Consider the following 9,578-nt stretch of genomic DNA (forward strand, 5'->3'; position numbering starts at 1 on the left):
AGGCTGTGAGATGGCAGGTGCCTGGCCTCCAGAAAACACAAAGTTTTGTTTTATTTAAAAAGGAGGAGCAGCATTTTTTTTTTTCCACTTGTGAGCTTCACCCATTACTGAACATTATGGGCCGAAACAAGCAGAACTCACCTGCCATGGGATACAGGCTTTACCCTACCGCAGTTTCAGTTCAGCTTGCCGGGACCAGTCAGTCTCATCCCCATGCCAGGGAACCACGGGAGGCTGTAGTGACATCCGTCTCCCATTTAACCCTGAAGCACATTCTCACCTTGCTAGTAAATCCAGTATCTTGCCAGGCTGAGACTCCTTGTTCGGGATAACTACGGTACTCGATAGCTGGTGTTACTGCAGAGTCTGGAGCACAACTTTTATGAGACCCCTGTGTCCTTGGGATATACCCTTAACCCAGCTTTACAGATGAGGAGCGGAAGGACAGAGAGATCAAGTGACCTTTCCAGGAACATACAGGTGGGCTTTGGTGGAGGAAGAGTTTGAATCATGCTCTTGAACCGGAGGCTAATGCCCTGACAACCAGATCATTCCTCCCATCTAATGTCTGACATCCCACTGAGTTTAAGAGACCACTAATGGAGAAACTTGGAGAAGGAAGAGCACCAAACGGGAAGAACATATCTGACTTCATTTACAGGCAAAATAGCAGAATGCAGTCGCTGAGAATGGCAAGGTCTTACTAGCTTTTTTTTTTACAGGAAACAGCATCCAAGAAGCGTATACTTTATCTCTGAAATTCATGGCACGGACTGTGCTGAAACAAGGGCCTGAGCAGGGCTCCCTGGCTGGGGCGGTGACTCCTGGGAGACAAAGGAGAGCCTGTTGTCTCCAGCTCCACACAGCCGCTCAGACGTGCTGGTCCTGAGCGCTATTCCTGGCCTTGCGCTGACTCACTCGGTGACCTTGCTGAGAAAGACTCTTACATCCAAGTCTGCCTGCCTGTAAAAGCCATCGTGGTCTCCAAAGGTTGGATTCTATTCGAAGCATAGACGATGAGCAAATATGAAATATTTCTTCTGCTTTCCTTCAACACCCACCCCCTGGGGTGAGCAGGAACTGGACAGATAGATGAAACTGTCCTGCTATCCTCCTATAAGCTCTCTCTGCACCTCCTTCCTTAATTTTACAGCTAACTCTGCCAATGAGTCTTGTTTTTGCAGTGCCCCAGGGCTGCACCAAGACCTTCTATCATAAGAAGGACACACCGCAGCCTTGAGGCAGGTGCTTATTTTCTTGAAGCGCTTTCTGCTTATGTTCACGGCTGTTCGTAGTTGCCCTCTGTCCTCTTCAGTGTGACACCTCGTCCTTTCCAGGTAGTAGTGGCTGGCCTTGGTGAGAGGACGCCAAAGCTGGTTGGTGGAAGAGAGGCTTTCTGCTAGGGGAGCCAGGACAGGTTTGGGTTTTCCGCTTTGAGATTCCAGCCTGACGGCTGCTGCTGCTGACCCATGCAAGGACAACGCCTGAAGCTTAGATTTTTTATTCAATGTGGGACATAGCCACCTTTTGAAAAAAACTGCACTGTAAACAGATTCCCTTTGCCATTTCACTAATACCGCTCTGTTCTGTCAAAGGTGAAAGGATTCTTAGAATCTAGTTTATTCATTACTAGTTATGTTTCTTCATCTAGGTTCACAGCCAAAACTCATTAAGGGCAATGGGAATCTTCCCATTCATTTCTATTCACTTCTATTGGCTTTAGCTCAAGCTTTTATTCAGTCCCTCTTGGCTTGGACAATGAAGATCAGTGATGGCAGTTTCACTATCAGTGTCTTTGTGCCACCACGTCTCGTTTCTAAAACCTTCAGCACAATGTCCATTTGTCTTTAGCAACTGCTTCCTTTCAGATTTCAAAAATAAATAAGTCCATGGAAGAAACATTTCTTTTGGCTCTGCATCGGCTGAAAGCTCATTTACAGACATTTTAATTCTGGTAGACAGTGTCTCTTTGATTCTCTCCATCATCTCAGCACACCAGCCTGCTATTTTTGCCTCGCAGGCTTGGCTGCACTGAGTCATGTAGCTCGCTCTGGTTTACTTTGGAGCTAGTGTAACCAGCAATAATCTCAGTGCTTGTCCTATGGAGACAAGAAGCATTTACTTGTGAAATCTAACAGAAAGATGGCAGCTCAATGAAAGGAGTGCTGAGCATGTTCTTTCAGTATATGCAACAGAAAGAAAAAATAGCGTCGTGATTAATGACACTCGCATCACTGCGAGATTATCACACGCTCTCCAGCTGACGGCTGGATTGTGTAGCTTTGCTGGATGGCCTTCCTGGCGAGTGGGACGTCTGGGGCTGTCCTGCCCTCTCCCCGCTGGCCTTCCAGGTCAGTGCTGAAGGGAACATCTTACCTTGCTCCAGATGCTGCTCTATGGTTACTGCAATCACTAAAAGGTAGCAAACGGGGTGAGAAAATAGGCCAGTACAGGCTGATCCAAAACTCCTACCGCAGTTTGCACCAGGCAGCACGAGGAGGGGAAGGCTGGAGTGCGGTGTAGCATTTATAACATAGCTTTTAAAAATCTTTGGACTAAGCATCGGTACATATTAAGACTTAAGTGATAAACTGGGGCACATATTAAGACTTAAGTGATAAACTGGGGCACAGTGCCCCTCTGGTACCAAGTTAAAAAGCTCACAGTATAAGGTTCCAGCCTTGTGCTATCGGTTGAATTAACCCTAACAGTTTTGTGATCGATGTGGCTAGCGTCTTGATTAATGTGAGTGCTCTGGAATCACTAGCGTTTTTCTGTCTTGCCACTGTCAAGGCCTGTCTGTGCTTTTTCCTCCTCTAAGGCTTCTCTCCCTCCACTCCAGTTATTTGAATCAGACAGTCCTAATTGGTGATCATGCTTTGGCGACATGAGCAGAAACCTTCAGCGTAAAGGGAACGTCTGCAGAGTACCACGGACGCGAACCATGTTTCTCATTCTCAGTCTCAGTGGTAAGAAAATCCTGCTTTATCCCCGAAGAGAGAGAAAGAGTAAGAGGGAATTAGAATCCAAAGACAAATAAATAAAACGAGCATTCTTGGTTGCTCACTCTGAGACCTACAGCTGGATGAAACCCATTTTTCTCACACTTTGAAGTTCATATTCTGGCGAAGGAAAACCTTTCACATGAAATCTGGCCTCTGACTGAGGAAGGTCACCGCAGGGAGAAGATCTGGATGAAGGTACCTCAAAGGGATGGAATATTTTTCTTACCTCAAATGCTGTGTATGGATGAAACTTGGCTCATGAATTTCTTCCTCATTAGGTGGATATCTTTGTCTTTCTGCCACAGACTCTAGTAGAACAAAATAGTGATCAAACCCCGTGCCTGTCTCCTTTTGTTGATGGCTATTTATTTTCCTTAACATTTCTCTTGTTTTGTACTCTTGGCTCAGAAGTCTGTCTACTGCTCCAAACCAGTTAATTCTTCCTAAGAGCCGTACGGGCCCAAGGCCTGGATTATATTTATAAGCTGTAAGGATCTCCCCAGGCAGCCTCAGTTATGAAGAATTCGAGTCAAACAGCTACAAGGAGATGCTCAAAAACAGCCTCAGAGAGGAAACACAAAGAGATGCAACATCACACATTTTCCCCGCGTTAAAGTTTAAAAAAACAGACTACAGTTCAAAGCGCCGTATAATGGGAGGTAAGTAATCTTTATCCTTTAATCTCCCATGTTTCCAGCAAAAGGATGAAATGTTCTGCTTTCCTCTGATGTCTGAACACGTGTGTTTAAGAAGTTTTTCAGGCAGGTCCCCACGTTTTTGCACCAGTGCAAGCGCGAGAAAGATTGCGTGAGGGAAGAGCAGCAGGGCAGGCTGGGACTGGGGCTTGGACGGCAGCGGACGCAGGCAGTGGACAAGCCTCAATCGGACACAGCGAGGGAAGAGCCTGCCAGGATGCTAGGCAGGGAGGGATAAAAGGTCACACCAGAGGAAAACTCCTCATTCTTGACAGTTTTTAAACAAAAATAAAATTGCTTGCAGTATATTACTTTACTTGTACTGCTTTGTTGCTGTTGTTAAAAGTGACTGACAGGCCTCTTCCAGCTTTGCTCTGTGGCTTCGGATGATTCATTAAACCCTTCTTTGCCTTGGTTTCCCCTCTTGTATAAAGAAGAAAGTTGCACAGAGACCCTGTTAATGACTGTGTGTGCTTCCTGTCCCTCCGTCTGAAGACGCCATCCCACAGAGGAGCAGCAGGTCATCAGAAAGGTGCCCGTGGCTCTGCTGGCCCCACATCTCTTGCTATTAGGCTCCTAATCACCTGTGTACTACCGTGTATTGGAACAAAGCTGTGCAGGAAATATTTTTTCCCAGCTAGAGAAACATTTTGTTCCCGTTCGGTGTTTGAGCCAAACGGGGTTTTCTTGAGGCCTTTTTTTTTCTGGTTTTTTTTTCAAAACAAAGAAATAAATAAGCAAACATGTCTGCAAGAAGCTGAATGAAACAGCCAAAGGACAGCCAATGGACTTGCTGAACAGAGGACTCCTGCAAGACGTGAGAGTACAGTTTTCTGACCTAATTCAGGCTAGCGCCTTGAAACCAGACCTTGGACACGCAGGAGATCACCAAGTTGCAGGCAAGGCTGGGATGGTGCTTTCTCTCCCTAGAAACTGCATCCCTAGCAGAAGTTATTCCAAACTGAGACTTCCCACAGAAGATTTCTGTTTTGATAACGTGCCATTTTCCAGTGAAAAATATTTTCATCAAAAAGTTCCCCACCCTGTTTGCTCACAGACTGCCAATGCTAACTTGTCTTTCGATCCCCAAGGGGCTACAGGATGTGTGTGCATGACAGACAGCCTGCCCAGATCGTGGAGAGAGGCACACCCAGCGACGGCCTTGCAGCTCTCCTCAGGATTAAGGCGACTACCGTTGGCAATGCTACCGTCTGTGTGAGGGGATGTGGGACTGGGGATGGACTGCGTACCCTAGGAAGTGATGGCTTTACTTCTGTTTACCGGCTTAGGGACCCACATGTAGCCAGCACCTTGCCTGTCTTGGAGGTCTGCATATGCCTCCAAGGCACCCTATACATCAAATAAATAACAACGGAATTCATGGGACATGCACTGTTTTATCGCAGAACAACACAGTACAGCGCAAGGCACATTTGCAATGTCCTGCCTGTTTCCACCACCTCTTCTGGGAGCTTGAATTCACAGGACATGGAAAGCTGTCTATCCAAAAAGCTGTCTATCCAAAAAGCACTTTAGGTCCTCTCAGGAACATGACAAAGAACTCCTTGGTACAGCACACTGCAATGAAAATCTATGGGCCTGCCAAGTCACTGTCCTTAAAGGTAGTCACTACCCTTCTCCTCTCCTACCAAAGATCACTAACGCAGAAAAATGTCTTTCAATCCATTGTCATGTTCTGCTTGCTTCTCTTTCTGCAGGCGAAGCTCAGCTCTGGGAGCCCAAGCCAGCACTCACTAGCGTAGCACAGAGCTGTGAATATCAGCTCTCTCCAACTGAAAGGGCGAGACCTGCTTTGGAGAATAACTCCATAGAATCATGGAATCATTAAGGTTGGAAAAGACCTCTAAGATCATCGAGTCCAACCGCCGACCCAACACCACCATGCCCACTAAACCATGTCCCTCAGCGCCTCATCCACACGTCTTTTAAATACTTCCAGGGACGGTGACTCAACCACTTCCCCGGGCAGCCTGTTCCAATGTTTAACCACTCTTTCAGTAAAGACATTTTTTTTTCCATTTTGCAGAACGTGCCTCTGGTCAGGACTGTCTCCATCAAGCTGGTAGGAAAGGCTGTCTGTGCGTCGAAGTGCCTCTACCTGAAGACACGGGGCAGAATTAGCCATCTAAAATTTAGGCTTATAGGCTAAACTTGTCTCTTCCCTCTGCTATTGTTGAGGGAGGCAAACGGGCACCTGCCAAAAAAGGTTTGTAAAACAGAGGTTTGCACAGATGGGATGAGTCAGAAGAGCCTATCCCTGCAGTCACTAAGCAGGGCAGCCTAGATAACTAGCCCAGATTAGACACCTAACATTTGGACAGCTACGTTTAGGTTAGATACATTTTACCTTTGGGCTAAGGCTAAACACAGCACGGAGTGGAGGATGCAATTCCAGGCCCTGCTCTGATCAACAGCTGCTCCCTCTTCTGCGCTTCCTAGATACGTGCTTACGATGAGCACCAACAGAGGAGCAAGACAAAGCGAAGGAGTTCACAGCTCTGGTACCGTCCCCTGTCAAGTCGATAAAAGGGAATAATTCCTGTAATCCTCTGTGTCAGGCCGCTGCCATAAAGGATGGAAGATACTCCGAGGGACGGCCAGGCAAGTTGCACGGTCAGTCTGTAGTTAGTGCAGGTCTCAGACTACACTGCCTTGGTCCTGCAAAACTGCACTGCTTGGTCCTAGCGCTTCATGGTGCACGAGGCCCTGATATGCTGGCCAAATTCTTACAGGTTACGGCTTTCCACCCCAGTTGTCTAGCATTTCCACGAGACACAGCAATCTTCACTTCCTTGTTATCACTATTTTATTTCGTTATGCTCATACTGATACAACTGCCAGGGGCCTTTGCAAAGCTGAAAGCATTTAATTAGGAAGTGAAACGACCTTTTCTAGCCCTACTTCAATTCCCACAAGTATTGCGAGGCAATATCAAAAAGATATTTGTTAATATTAGTAAGGAGCTTTGAATTCCTCAGATGGAATAATTGTCACGGCAAAACAAGTTGTACTATTATGAAGAGGTTCTAGTCCAGTTAGCAAATCGCTATTCCCATCTGTACAAACAGAACATGCTGTTGCGTTAGGGAAGCCTGCTATGCTTTGGAAAAGCTCTAACAGGTTGCTACAGGCATATGAAGATGCTCCGGAACAAAACGTGCCATTCTTACAACCGTATTTTTGCTTTTGCATATTTTGAAGGAGAAAAGAAAGAATTAAAAATAGTTCCCGGGACCATTTGGCCAGGCTCTCACACCGAATTCCTTGTGAAACTACACGCTATAGGCATTTAATCTCAATTAAAAGATCAATTAAGTTTATCAACAGATAAAAGATTATCTGGGGCATTACACAAATACAACATGATTTGCTAGCAGCTGGTCAGTAGCCTCCAATGAATTCTTAAACACCTCCCTGTAAATAAAAAACAAACTACAGTTCTATAATTAAGCTAGAATTTTCATTCTTCAGTTAAGCTTCCTATAAGATTGGTCTTTGCTATTATCCGTAACTATTTAGAAGTCCGTTACTGCAACACAGATCTGGGGGAAGTTGTATGTCCTAAAAATTAATTTTTAGGCATAGAAAATGCATCTGTCATCTTAAGAATGATCTGGGCACTTATACGAAAATTAGCATTAACTGCTGACCTCCTGTGATGCTGAGAAAAGCATTCCTGATTTAACACCGTGCGTGAGAAATGATGCTTCCTGTTCATAAACCTGGAGGTATCTGAGGCTATTCTGTGTTCCATTTATTGTTTGAATTTGGGCCATTTCTACACCAGGTATCAATTCTGATCTTCTGAAGTGCCCATTTTCCTTGCAGGATAACCTATGGATTTGTAACTCACAGAACCGGACCTATGTCTCACTTTGCTCTAGTGCATTTTAATGTAGCATCCACACTTGTTACGTGCATTAAGAATTTAGAAGTATACTAAAAAGAGGCATGAAAAACTCTGTAACACCCTGATCACAGCTCAGTTTCACTAAGCCCCTTGGTATACATGCAGTATAAGGCCTAATGCACCTGCCATCTTTCTCTTCTTCTTTCGAAGACGAACCGAGCAAGAGTAACAAAAAAATGCAAACCAACCCCGTCATTCAGCCATGGGGACCGACAGTGCTTTACTGTAAGGCTGTAATAGGTCATTTAACCCCAGTGCCTCATTTGTGGCATTATTGGGACTGACAATCTGTGTGGGCAGCTGTAGAGCTTCCACCACTCCCTCATTATCAGTATAGTGTAGTGGTTTGTGTACGTTAAAAGCCATATAACTGGCATGTGCATTGCAATAGCACAGAATAGCTCCCTCCCCGTCACCCGAGTGCTGGCTGCATTTCCAGAAGTGCCCCTTACGTGCACTGGGACATCTCCCAGGACGCCTGGCACTCACCAAGCACAGTTTCTGACCCTTGCAGCTGAGGCTGCGCTGGCCCAGGAGGCACCTGTGGCTGAAGGAGCAGCCCTGAACCAGGAAAAGACCGTGCTTTCCCGGGGCGGAGGCGAAAGGGGAAGCATCTGCGTGTCCCCTGCCAAAACCACGCTGTCCCTCACCACCGCAGGAGTGCTCGCCCCTGCCGAAATCCTGCCTGACATGGCAAGAGCAAAGGCACGAGGACAGGCTGGAAGCCTCGTGGGTGGATCTGTCTACACCCAAGTGCCTGGAGATACTGCTCAGGTGACACAGAAGCAGCTGCTATGAGAAACCCATGAGAGATCAGGGAGGCAGCTGTGCTGTATGAATATAACACCATTAGGGTTGCCCCAAATATCCTATTCAAACAAGAACCTTTCTCTGTGCCCCAAGAGCAAGGGATGCACAGTGGTGGCTGCCACAAGAAGGGAGGCAGCAGGGCAGGGAGGACGGAGGTGGCATTCCAGCAAGATACACTGAGAGGCATAAAGAGAACCCCAAACTGCTAAATAACCAGGGGAAGGGGGGCAAAGACAGCGCTCCTGCAAGAGAGCCTGCTTCTCAGGTGGTGTCCCTCTGCGCTCCCCTTCCCCGTGCCCTGGAGCCCTGAGAGCCCCGGAGCGGGGAGGGGGATGCCGACACCCCTGGCCACCTTTCTGCCTTTGGGGGAAGATGTTGCCACCTGATGCTCACGCAGCTCCGGCTTTGCAGGGACAGGCGATGCTGGGAGGCAGTGGGGGACAACTCGGTTCATTTCTTTGCCCCATCTCAGGCAGCAGCAGCAGCAGCAACAGGAAATCCAGGAGCTCTGTGAAATGACAGGGAGGGAGAGAGAGCGTGAAGTCCCCTTGCCTCGGCTGGTGACGTCTCTCCTTCCTCCTTTTTTTTTTTTTTCCTGTCCCTATAAAGAATCTCGGGCTCGCATCAAACTTCCCAGCGAAAGCAAACCAAACCCAGAGGGGTGGGGGAAAAGGGAGAGAGAAACACCTAAGGCGGGATCTGGCCATGCCCAAGCCCCGCTGCCTGCCGGCCGCCTGCCCCCGGCGCTGTGGGGTGCCCCCCGGCAGGTAGCAAGGCCGGGGGACGTGGAAGCTCCCTCTCGTCCTGCCTTGCAAAACTCGCTGAAGTTGAGAGGTTTGTTCTTCCTCCTGATCTCTGCAGCACCTGCACCTCCCTGGATAAATACATCTAAGAGGAGGCTTTTCACTTCAGCCACCTTATCCCAAACTCCAGGCAAAGGACTGCTCGGAGCAGCGACTCACTGACTGGAGGAAACTTTTTGCCAAACTTTTCTGGTGCTTCGCTCTGCTTTTTAACCCCTTGAGTTACTTTGCACCACCCAGACGGGCTGGGGAGCCTTGTCTTCTCAGGCAGAGCAAAACTCTCCCCCGGGCACCCCATGAATTAGAAAAGCAGGGGGAAACGAGGAAAAAAGTT

This window comes from Aptenodytes forsteri, unplaced genomic scaffold (assembly GCF_000699145.1).
Source record: "Aptenodytes forsteri isolate BGI_AS27 unplaced genomic scaffold, ASM69914v1 Scaffold191, whole genome shotgun sequence".
Taxonomy (NCBI): Eukaryota; Metazoa; Chordata; class Aves; order Sphenisciformes; family Spheniscidae; genus Aptenodytes; species Aptenodytes forsteri.